General features: G+C 32.5%; 1 protein-coding gene across 3 annotated transcripts in view; it reads left to right on the top strand.

The window, feature by feature from the left end:
- The window catches only part of LOC105152941 (latrophilin Cirl), a 476845-nt gene that overhangs the window by 72387 nt on the left and 391157 nt on the right, over positions 1-13301 (top strand). For 2 of the 3 annotated variants that reach the window (XM_087406038.1, XM_087406030.1), the window contains exon 2: positions 1008-1104. The exons of the other annotated variant lie outside the window; for it this stretch is intronic. The gene's annotated coding sequence lies outside the window, so the exon portion shown is untranslated. The remainder of the gene's footprint in view (positions 1-1007; positions 1105-13301) is intronic. 3 annotated transcript variants of the gene reach the window in all.

Genomic DNA, 13301 nt, shown 5'->3' with positions numbered 1-13301 from the left:
TACTACTTCGCTATAAAACATACACTAAGTACTGCATGCCAACTAAGTTATCGTTGCAAACTAAAATATTTAATGTAAACATTTAACTTCAAATAAATACGCTAACAATTTTCTATATTGTTTTCCAAATTAAATGGATGAATGTGATTATGGTACATTTTGTGAATTTATTAGCATTGCTTGAGACAATGATTTCTGTTGAATCACCATTTTAAGATATATTAATAGAAATGTTACATTTAATGTAACATTTAAATACTAGTTTGATACACATACTAAAATTCAATTTATGCGTGCATATTTTTACGTTTCAGAATAAATAAATGTCACTGTGTAATTTTAATAAATCGAGAAAATAAGATAAAATTCATTGTGAAAAATATATGGAGACGTAATCTCATTTACTTAGTTTATTAAAATCAATTTTAGTGTTCTCGAGAGAAAAAAAAAGATTGGAAAAAGTGTAATAATAATAAATTAATGCCTATAAATATTTCTCTGTTAGAAATAAATATAAATTTTATTTTTATGATCCATTAAAAAAAAATGAAAACAATTATGATTGCAATTTTGAAAAATTATCAAATATTCAGAAAGTATAATACAATACAAATGTATAAATTAATAAAAATTTGTCCTGTGCAGAACACGAACTAGTTTTTATTAAAATATTATGATCAATAAATTTTTACTTAATAATTGAAATTTTATCATCGGTTTCCTTTATATTACAAAAATGCAATTAATTTCAATGTTCTTATAGTTATATATATCTAAAATTATTTCTATAAATAATTCTTATAATAAATATGTCTTATAATAAATATATCACTAATTAGAGTATTTTAATTGAAAATATTAAATAATCAATGAAATCATATTTTAACAATGCTATGATTTATACTTTAGTTATATATGTATTATTTTATTTTATTTTAATTTAAAAAATTGTTTAGTTATAATAAAAAATATAATATTTATGTAATAATAAATTATTCTTTTTTTAGGTATGGGAAAGGAAAAATCGCTTCTCAACTTGCAGAGATACGCACACTTTATTGCGGTGCTGTTACGCTGTCTTTATCTGAGGACTTAGGCTTTTGGGTAACTATCTTAAACAAATGCTATTGTGTGAATGCTGTATGAAATGCGATTACGTGATTCTGTAATGAGCGATTGACATCAACAATTCTAAGGGGAGTTCATGATCCGTAAATAGAATCTAGATGCACATTTCGGAAGCAGAACTCGATTGATCCCAAGCATACTTTTATTCAATCAGTGTCAGACTCCATTTACGATGTTCTTTGATTAGAATCTGCTTCTGGCGCGCTACAAAGGGTCGATCCCTCTAATGACTACTACAAATTACGATGTAGACGTATTTAAATTCGCACTAGGAAAATTCCATGTTGTCAGTAAAACAGTTTTGATAGTTTGAAATTTAAAAATTTAAACCTTCAACTATCAATATCTATTGATTTTGCGTTACTATAAATAATTTATTACGGTCATAATTAATCATTATCATATAAATATTATTGTATAAATATAGTAACTATAATATAAGTTAAATATTATTTAAGTTTCATTATTATTAGATTCTTTTTCTGAACAGATAAATATATTAGTATCAAATTGTTTGCATACATTATACAAAAATGTATATAATTATGTTAAATAAGCATTATAGAATATATTATAAAGTAATTATCAGTAGATAAAAATTCTTTGATAAATAATAATTAAAATCCAACGTGGCATTTGTAATAGTATCAATGAAATTATAAGATCATCAAGTCATCGCATAAGATTATCATGTATTCATGTAACACGACGCTGACCAAGTCGGAGTGAAAAGTCAACTAGAGCAAAAGAAGACCATAAAACGAGTTGCTAGGCGGTCTTATTTGCACAGCATGTATATTTAATTTACCTGTGCATATACATGTCCGTCGTTTTTCCATCCTCCAACCTACCTCGCACTACGCTACCACTAACCTTCCCGACGCGACGGCTCGATGCGCAAAACTTTTAGGGATTGCGCGCGTTCGCTCGAATATATTTGCATGTTCCACTTTTCCTGCGTTTTTATTCGCTGTCGGAAATTTGCAGTCCCCGAGTCGTGAATCGGCCGTCCTTGCGAGCTCTTGGTCGTGTAAATTCGCCGCAAGACCTCAAGATCACTTTACGTGGTTTTATTGTGAGGTGTTCATATGTTCTAAATCATCCAACGTGAATGGAAAGTAAATTGCATGCAAACAGCATTTTCTAAAAAAAATTATCATTTGCAACGACCTAAGTCAAGCTGTTATCTATTTTCGTTTATATAAGTCATTCGATAAATAAATTGAACATTTTGTAAATAATATATCGCATGTATTATTCTTTCACGTGATGCACTAAAAGAAAATGTTTGGTATTTGGATCATTTATGTATACTTTTTGATAGAACTATAAATATAATATATTACTAGCAGTAATATATTATATAATATTATTTAGCAGTAATAAGTATAAAGCTACTGTTCCTAACTCTAGTTACTTTTTCATATGGGATATCATAGTATAAATCACTTGATAACGCGACGGAGCAGCACGTTCGCGTCTTAGTTAGCCGAGTCGGCGCGTGCTCACACTCGATTTATTAAAAAGGAGAAACGTGATCGCGAGAATTTTGCACGAGTGAATATCGGATTGTTTGAACACGCGTAGTATTATGTTACATACATATTGAGATGACAAACGATAAGCTCGTGCAGACTGACATTCCATTAAAGATTGAAACTGCGGGCAAAATGATACAGATTAATATATGCATATACATTTTTATGAAGGTGTAGTTGACCAAAAACGCACTTGCGAGGATATTAATAAATGAATTCTCGAATTCATAGATGTTTAATTAACCGTAATTTTGTTATACACTTTTAATCTAAAATATGAGTTTACGATATGAATTTATATTAATGTGACATTGAATTATCGTAAATTAAATTTACAAAATCAAAAAAAATATCGTCACATCAAATATGAAATGTAAGTGCCTTGCGAAGTTTTGCTGTCTTTCTTATGTAATCAAATAAAAATTTTCGACACACGTGGTCCCGTGAATGGAAAAAAAAAACGAAAGACTATATTCAATTATACGTGAACACGCAACGTTGGATTTTCCCGCGTGGATTTTGCTCGGAAATTTCGAAAAGCTCCTTCCGCGTCCTTTATTTGTCGGTATAACGATGTTGAACGGGCTGTCGACCCGCTGCGCCATGTATTCAGTTAATGAAAACATTGTCCTGCCCACAGCACATACGGTCACCCGCGCGCACGCGGTTGGCTTGTCACACACGATCTCCACCGCATCGCGGTGCCTGCGTTTTGCGAGAACCACGCGTCGTACATCTTCAGGACTAATTGGAAGGGCTCGTATTGTCCTTGATAACCACTTTGCGTACCATTTTTTATGCGAAACATCACAAGATCTCTAGTTGTGCCGGATATCAAGTGCAAAAAAATTTTGTTTAGAAACTTATGTTTCGGAACCATATCAAAGTCAAGGATAAATATCTCCATGATATTTTAAGATGAAACGAATTCTAAAGAGAGAAAAAGAAAATTGTCTAAAATCAACACAATCCTGATGCGACTCTATTGCAGCCCGCATATAACACTTTCTCTGGTCTTCTCTACTGAATATATGTCACATTACACAGAGAGCAGAAACGGACACGCGTTTGTTGTCGAATGTCGCAGTATTGTTTAGCGTCCCGCTGTAACGCGCTATGCAAGCATCGCGATGCGATGCTGGGTGATGCAATGTGCATATAACACATATATACTTATATACGTACTATACACACATGCGCACATATATACGTATACACACACAGCCTAGTTGCCAGTAAATCATTCGCGTGTTAAAGCGAAAAGGTTAACATACTAAAAGTTTAACTCTATTTCTGTGAGATATCGAATCATAATTTATTTCAAATTGTTCAATTAAAAAAGGTAATTGTTTTAAAAGTATGGTATGTTTTCCTTATTAATATGATTTTCTTATACGTAATTAAATTTGTCAAAATACATTTAAAATGTGTCAAAATTATTTTCACGATAAATGAAAATTTTAAATCAATGCTTCGGAAAATTTAATCGTAAGGAAGACACAGTAACGTAAAGAAAACTACTTTTTTAAATTAAACAATGTGAATAAAGTCCTTTCAATTTTAAATATCTGAATAACAATATAAATCTATTGTCTCGCATTAAAAAACTTTTTTTTTTAATTAGACACTTATAGCTTCGGAAGCCCAGCAATTATCTGAGGAATGCATTTCGCATGAAAAGAAAATCATATCTTAACCATATGTCGTCTCGATGCAAAACGCAATACGCCATTTTCAATCTCAAAGCGAATCCGTGCACTTCGCGTGTCGCGAATATTATTGCGTCAATATTTTTTAACTGTCGCGAACGCGCACGGTTGGCAGAGGTATGTACAACTTTTGTTCGGCGTTTATCCCGATCTAACGACCTCACCTAAGGGCTCCTCTATTCTCAACTTATTCTCGCGCGAGTTCCTCTCCTCGCACGTCGCCTCCTGTCGAGTTCTATCCATGGCTCTAAAGAGACACGACTAAAGCGCTGTCAAACACGCTCTCGCGCGGGTACGAGCGGGTGACGAAGCAATCTCCGTGTCGACAAACGACCGTAATCATTGTCAAAAGAGTAATAGAGAGAGGGTGCGTGAGAGCGGGCTGTATGACGTACGTGTATAACAAGGTGCGCGGGAGAGCGGTGCAGTGTGTGGCTCAAGAGTGTACAGAGACGCCGATAACGACGTCATTACATACGCACAGCCATGACGACTGATTAGGATCGGCTGTACGTTTCTTATTCACCGTTACTAATCGCGGGTCAACGATGTTGCTCGCTGCGATCTATCGTACATCGTAGGAACGAAAGGGCCGGTGCGTCGCGACGCTAAGATGTCTAGAGAAATGCGAGAAAAAATGTCATAAAGCAGTGACAGCGATTACATTTATGCAATCTGACGATGATTTATATCCTTTAACGATAAATCTGCAAATACACGATTGGAAAGTGTTAAATTTAACACATTTTATATGTTTCAAAGGTCCATAAAGGTCCATCTAAAAATTTTTGTACTAATTTAACAATTTTTAACAATATACGAATTACGCATCAACTATATATGGGGAATAAAATTATATATAATTGCATAATACAACACTAGGATATTTATATTATTTTGTCTAATTTAAAATTGATTCTAATAAAAATAGCGAATTTAAATAACAGCTGTATTCGTTTTTTAATTTGATAAATAAATCATCTCAAATATGAAGTACAACATCTTTACGTATATAATACAAATTCGATCGCTTAGAAAATGCGACTTAAATACCATTTTTCCAATGAATTTATGTTGAAATTAAAAAGTCGCGATTAATAACTAATCAATTAATAACTTCCTCCAGTATTTTCTTCCTCCTTTCTCAACTGCTTTGAATGGAATTTAGATTCGGCGATGGGATATAGAGGCGCAGGGCGCATTAGAAAAGTAATGTGCGCGCGAAGGGGCAGGTAAACCGGCGGGTTAAATATTAAAAGGCACATGAATAAGCGCGATAGTGCTCGTATCTTAGCGCTCGGCTGCCACCCGGTGCATACATATTCATGTCTCTTTGCTCTTACGCCCCGATGGCACCTCGAGCACCTCTTCCGTCCAGCACCCCATGTCACCTTTTGCAATTCCCCTCTTCCACCATCCACACATACGTAGTTATGTATCTATCGCGTACCTAGAAGACGATTGCCGATCTGGTTACCGGCGGCGGATGCTATCCCCATGAAAACATGCGGAACGCCCCGGAAATTTATGTCGAATTCACGGAAGCACTTTACGCCGTTGAGTCACGTGCGTCCCAAGTCTCTTTCTTCCTTTTCTGTTCACATGCAGAAATAAGATATCAAAAACTTCTGGAAAAACAATAGCTCACAAACGTAACACCTATATCTCGAAAAGCAAAGAGTCCATGTTCTTGAAATTCAGTCAATTAAAAATCACAAATATATTTATCATCTATTTATTGTTAAGATTTTCATAAAAGGATACTATCTCGGCCAAATTTTTTCTTGAAAACTCGTGAGTGTATTCAGAAATTTTTTTTTAGTCTGTTAATTTTTCGGTCCATTAAGACACGTCTTTCGCGATATCATTGCGACGATGCGAACGAAATAGTTTAGATGTCTATTCAATGGAAATTGATATAAAAAGCGAGTTCTAATAACGGGATCTCACGAGTGATACAAAGTCGAAAAAGAAACGTTGCTGTTCGCGATGATTTCGCTTGCAGATACACACGATTCCAACCGCGGCAACTGTCTTATACAGGATTAGATCGATAAGATCCACGCGACGATTAGTTAATTAGACGAACATCGAGAGAAGGCTCCAATCTCGTCCTTAACTGTACACCGTTGCGCTTCGCCGTATCAATTATACGACGAACGCTAACGATCCTTCATCGTCGATTTAAATGCGAGAGATAAACAGGTTCGTGAAAGACTGAAATCCGATCGATAATCGCGTATACATTATCCTTTGTTTATCTAAATGTCGGAGATGTAGTTTGCTGCCCCGATGCCGTTACATAGTGATCAGGAAATAAATCCCAATATCGAAACTAATAATTCGTCGCTCTGATTGTGAATAGGTACGGCTTCAAATCAGCTGCTTAGCTATCGCTCCGCCTATTGTTGTGTAGCTGATATTCAATATCAAACTTATTGTATTTCTATATATTTTATTTTGTATTTAATTTTAATAGTTGCACTCAATAAAGTTGTTGTGTTGTTATTATTATTATTATTATTATTATAGATATTATCGTTTGTTCTATGGCGTTTACATGCACTGAAAAAATATACTAAATTTTAATAAATGATTTGTTTTAATAGTACCAATTAAATATTTATTAACTGAAAATTTTATTAAATATAAAGATATATGTTTATTTGATATAAAAATAATTAATTTGATTTAACACATCACTTTTATTGAATAAATATTTATTTACCATACAAATAAATATTTATAAATATAATAGTTGATTCTACCAATCAAATATTTATTAAAATTTAATACATTTTTCTCAGTATATTCAAATTAAAAAAATGCATTTAAAGACGATACTTCAACAAACTCCGAGCTTTAATTTTAGTGCACATTTATAATTTCTATTTTATTTTATGTCATGTGTAGTTTAACTACTTGAGATATTTTGTATGATCATCTATAGTTTGAATTACTTTAGGTACTTCATAAAGTACCATTTATTCTCTTCGTGCAAATTCTGTATATTACAATTTTATACCTCTCTTTACAAAAATGATTTAATCTGTATAAAGTGTTTGTGTGCAATATTATCCATCGGCCATGTAGAATTTTGCACCTTCCGTCAGCAACCCGAGTCTTTGAATTTCAGTGGAGATTTTTATATTGTTCCGAACTATATAGAGTCGGAAAAAAATTCTTGCATACTTATGAAAGTTTTAACAACGAGTTTTTACTCGTCATAGAAGTCGGATTCTATTTTATCTATTTTTTACAAATTTAAATTTACCCACCAAAATTTACAAACCAAATATATGTTTTTAAAGTCCAACATAACAATGGAGAAATACAAAATATGCGCACGCGCAATAATGTGTCTATGCAGATATTTTGTTAAAGGTCCCTGAAACCTAGGATGTATTATTAACACAGTTTGTGGTTGCTTTGGGAGAAATACAAAGCGATCTTTTGGAAAATTCAACAGAGCACGTAAAAATATGAATCTTTATTAATAGACAAGCTCATTCTTTTTATGAAAATTCACAACCAAATTATAAGTCTTCAAAATTTAACTTGATCTGTGGAGGGTTGTAAATTAAGTATACACGCGCGTTAATGTAACGTCCTCGCAGATCTTTTGTTAAAAAATCCCTGAGATCAGCTTGAACACATTATTAACACAGTTTATGGTTGCTATGGGAAAACTACAAAGCGATTTTTTAGAATTTAACAGAGCATAAGAATATGGAACTTTATTAACGGATATGTCCATTCTTTTTATGAAAATTTAAATGCTCTTGTGTTTCACGGATTATTGAATTCGAATTGATCTGAGTTGGTAAAAAAAAAGCGCTCTTTCCGAGTATTTCATGCAATTTTTAGTCGACTCTGTTTATTGGAGACTGATAACGACTCGCTCGACAAAATGGATTTTATTCAGCCATCATAACATTTATATAGGGACCGGATTAACAAACGATAAAAAAACGGGTTCATCGGGACAAACCAACGTTTATAAATAAACGCCCACTCTCGTTCGATAGATCCCGGAATATTTGATACTATATTGGAGCTTCGAATACATGAAACCTGCCTGCTGTATATTTAGCGAAATGCTCGCTCGGCAATAGAGGAATATTTTTCTGACACATATTTCACGAGCAAATCTTTTAAATGGAATGAAGACGACGCGCTAGGTTTTATGACAGGGTAACTGGAACGCTGCTTCACTGCCGGGGATAGAAAAGACATCCGAGAATGAAAATCGTTTTCCGAGCGAATACTCACGCTCGTGATGAAGCGAGAATACTTGACAGCGATTACGTTACTCGTAATTTATAGCACGAGCCATATTGAAGTTAGTATCCGAAACGTAATCTCGATAAATGCATTCGTGATTTCAGAGAGTTTTCAACCATTTCATTAACCCCGCCTTTATAGTATTAATTCTTTTATTTCTATGCTACAGAATAAATAATAGTTTCGCTTTTTTTTTTAATTCTTGTTTAAACAAATTATTTGTGTTGAAGAAACGTTTACTTTTATAAATCTATTTTCGCGTTGAAATAGTTTGAGACGCACACGCGTAGTTTACTTCGTCCACATTACATATTTATGAACATAATATGAATGTAAAATTTTACTGCATTAACCCTTTTCGCGAAGTTTATCATTAGCGACGCGATTATTCGCACACCGTTAATTTTTACGCGTGTATATTAATTTCTGCACGCAGAGATGCGTGCAGTCTGCTTAGCAATAACGCTCGTTTCTTTACTCGCGTTCTGCGGGAAGTGGGATTACATTATCTTGATACACGGTTTTTCGACGTGCTGTAATTAATACCCGGTGTACTCAGCACGGTGGGTATACATATCGCTATGTCGCGACGGATATAACGTGCCGTCGTCGACGTTGGTCTCGTGTGCTCAGCTGCCGGGCTTTCGTGAGGCTTGAAGAGTGTCATGAAACGAATGTAAAGCTTGCTGAAAAGCTCGATAGCGATAACAACGGAGGGCGAAGCGGAGCATACCGAATCGCCGCGTACAGATTACACGGCTCTGCAAAATGAAAACTTTTAAAAGCTTTTTTCATCATTAATTTTATATAACTTAAGAGTGCTGATCACAAAAATAAAATCTATTTTCATGTATCACGCAATGAATTTTCGCAAAATGAAAGACGCGATTTTGTGGATTTTTAAACTTAAGGATTTTGCTCTCTATGAAACATTGATTTGACTCGTATTGCGAACACATCACCTATCTATACAATAACGTGCGTTTCAGTATTATTGGCATGACAAAACTGAGATTGTATTTATTTCCATTTCAGATATATACGAGTTCGAAGAATTTGAGAATTGTAAAAAAAATTACTTTTATTAGTTTACAAATATGTATTATGTTTCGCTTCTTGAGAAAAAAAAATCATTATTAGAAATTAATATAAAAAGTAATCATATTTATATAAATCTTCGGTTTTAAATCTCATTTTGACAATATCTATTTAACTTTATATCTATTTAACTTTTTTTTATTATTTTAACTTTTATCTATCGATTGATCGTTTTTAATGTCAATTTATTATATTTTTATAAATATCATTGCATAATAACTGTGAACTAATATTATTCAGCGACTAACATTCTGCCTGTGCATTTCAACTTCTATGGATTCGGATCAAAATAAGACCTCGCTGTAAATAACACGCATATATCCACTTTTTAGCAATTCCAGTCTTCATTGGAATTCATGTTGTAGCGTATATTACTAAATAATAATTTAAGTAATACGATTTGCATGGAGAATAGTTCGAAAATAAGCCGAAACATTCAAATTCTTATTTGTAAACTGTTATTTAAGTTTATAATAACATTATATATTAAATTAATAATAACATTATATTATGAATTTTATATAATTTAGTGCCAATTACAATAGCTTAACTCTCATTTGCCCTTGTTCTATTACTTTATACAAATCTATCATACATTCAATCATTTAAATTTGTTTTATTATAAAAAAAAAATCATTAAAATGTAAAATTTATAAACATTTTCTTATTTTCTTTCCACATTTATATATTTAAGTTACATTTATAAGAATTAATTAGTTCTATTTGCTATTGAATTTTCATAAGTTACAGAGGCTTTTCATGGGTTCTATGAATTATAACAATTTCTCGTTGGCATATAAATTTGTTTTTGCATTCATATTTATCTATGTATATTTTGAAAAAACACGTATGGTAGTATAAAAACGTACGCGCGCGAATTTCCAGAAAAATAATGTCACGTCGCGACATTAAATGGATCGACCTCGACATCGAATGCAAAACTGCAATTAATAATCTGATTCTTGTCACGTGCGTCGCCGAAAAAGACAAAAAGAATAGAGCAGGAAATTATCAAATCCACGATGCATTCGCGATTCTGGGAAATGATTGATCGTTAGTAGTGTCGCGCACCACAGAATGAACTCCGTCGCACGACGGCGACTGCGGTACAAAAAAGGACTTGCATGCAAATTTTCCGGACGGGCGAGTGAGCGAGGGTGATCGCGAAATGCATGTAATTCTCCCGGAATTCCGATTTAAGCGACACGTTTTGTCCCGTGAGGGTAAAATTGGCCGACAAATTTTGCCGCAACTCAGCGCGCAACCGCATGCCTTTTATTGTAATTGTAGTTGGCACGGGATCGTCATTCGGACAAGCACGGCAAATAGACGTATAAAGATTGCAGTCAGATTTAAGAATACGATCAAGTATTAATCGAATATTTTTCTCAAATACGTTCTTACTATTCCGTAGAGTTTTACGGATTTCCGACATTTCAATATTTCCTCACTGATGTGAAGAAGAAAATTGTTCATTTGACTAAATTAATTTAGTCCATCTTTATTTTTTCGATGAAGAATGTATGTATTTAGATCGAACATATTACATTTGATTTAAATACATTCTCCAATGAAAAAAATAAAGACAAATAAAGACAAGTTAATTTAATCAAATAAATAATTTAGTCAAGTGAACCACTTTTTTTCCAGTGTATCTATTTCGTACAAACTAATTGTTCAAAACTTGATAATTAATAACATAGAAGAGTCGCGCTACGATTTAATATTCGTCATTATTTTCATCTGAGAAATTGCATGTAGCGCTATACAAATTACATAAATTGCGTATTATATAAATTGCGAAGCGCGTTTGATGATGGGAAAGTTTGCATAAATATTTGTTATTTACGTTGTAATTACTGAACGATAATTCTCTCGTGCAGTTACATGGATATAGCGACAAAGTAAATGATCGATTGTTTGTTAATTATAAATTTGTGCACCGCGCCATCCAAAGTGTTCTGATAAAAATGGCGGACTAATTGTCCGCAAAATATCCGGACGATATCATACTGCGTTGGACAGAATAAAATTAAGGATCGCATCCAAATGGGCCGATTGCGTGCGCTTTCAAAGAAATGTATTTCTAACGATAACAAGAAACAATGTACATATAGTTTGACGCCATTATTAATTCTTCGCATTCCCGTACGTATATGTGGCGAGCGCGATATGGAAAATATATGCATGTATGTGAATGTGTTGTGTGTGTATGTGTATGTGTTTACTCTTTTTTTACATGAAAATAATAAATCTTTCAACGCACGACAGTATAATGTTTTATCAAGTCCATTATGCGCGATACAAAACAAATATATAAGTACCGATAGCATTGCAATTAAATTCTAATTAGAACTTTCCTGTTGAAAACAAGTATTCCTTGTACATTTTAATACATGTTGTTTTATGTAAAAAAAAATGACTTGTTTATAAAGCTTAAAAATTTTTTTGAGATAAAAGAGGTACATTAAAAATAGCATCTTTGTCTAAGAAAAATACCTTCGAAATATATTCCCGTGTCATTTTCTTTCTATATCTCTGATATTTCAATATTTAATAATTATCGATAATTATATTTTCTCAGATATGCGGATGGATATCTGTGCGTGAATCACACTGTGTATTTATGAGGAATTTCTATTAAGTTCAGTTCGATTTGCCATCAATGAAATTGAATTAAATTAAAATAATCGTAGATATGCGCATATGATTGCATATTAATATTTACATTCAGATTGTAATTTATTGAATTTATATTATCACATTTAAACGCGGTTGAGAAAAATAATTATTCATGCATGTTTCATTATCTTTATATTTGTTAAACATAATATTTGCGTAATCATTACTACGCGCATCGATCATCATTAAATAAATTTTTTAATTTTATTTCATTTTCTTTTATCTCCAAGAAGAAAATTCCCTGAGAAAATGAATCGTCACTTACGCGGCGGTTTGGAGAACAGCGTAAAGTGTGACTGAGACTCTTCAAAAAAATTCAATTCACTTGATCTTAAGGAAAAGAAAACTACGCGCAAGAGAAAAATTCTTAATCTCTAACTAATATTCTTTCCAGATCAGTGATCGATTGATCATCCTGAGTAATATTTCAAGCAATCGATATTTCTATAAGGGAGATAAAAATAAGTACATAATTTCAAGTATTACAACACAAAAAAAAAGGCTATATGTATTTTTTCTCTTCTTAAACTTCTTACATAAATAATTTTAACTGGAAATGTAATGATATAAAATACAATATATTATAATAAAATTAAATTAAATTCTATCTCTCGTCTTATATTATCAAACAAAGTTATAGATTGTAAAATAATAAAATTTAGAAATAATGTAATAAAATAATATTTTTAATGAATCGCAGATTAATTAAAAATCGAATTTACCAAATCTTGATCTACAGAAGTAAAATCTATGAGAATATTCTATAAATAGTCGAATCTCATGATACAATTACGCGATACCTTTTTCTTTTTATGTTTTTCTCGCAGATTCGCAATTTAAGTAGCAACCGCATCGTTTAGCT

The sequence above is a fragment of the Acromyrmex echinatior genome, chromosome 4, assembly GCF_024713525.1.
Source record: "Acromyrmex echinatior isolate Ae372 chromosome 4, ASM2471352v2, whole genome shotgun sequence".
Lineage (NCBI taxonomy): Eukaryota > Metazoa > Arthropoda > Insecta > Hymenoptera > Formicidae > Acromyrmex > Acromyrmex echinatior.
Note: the sequence above shows the minus strand (reverse complement) of the source record. Positions and strands in the feature narration are given on the sequence as shown.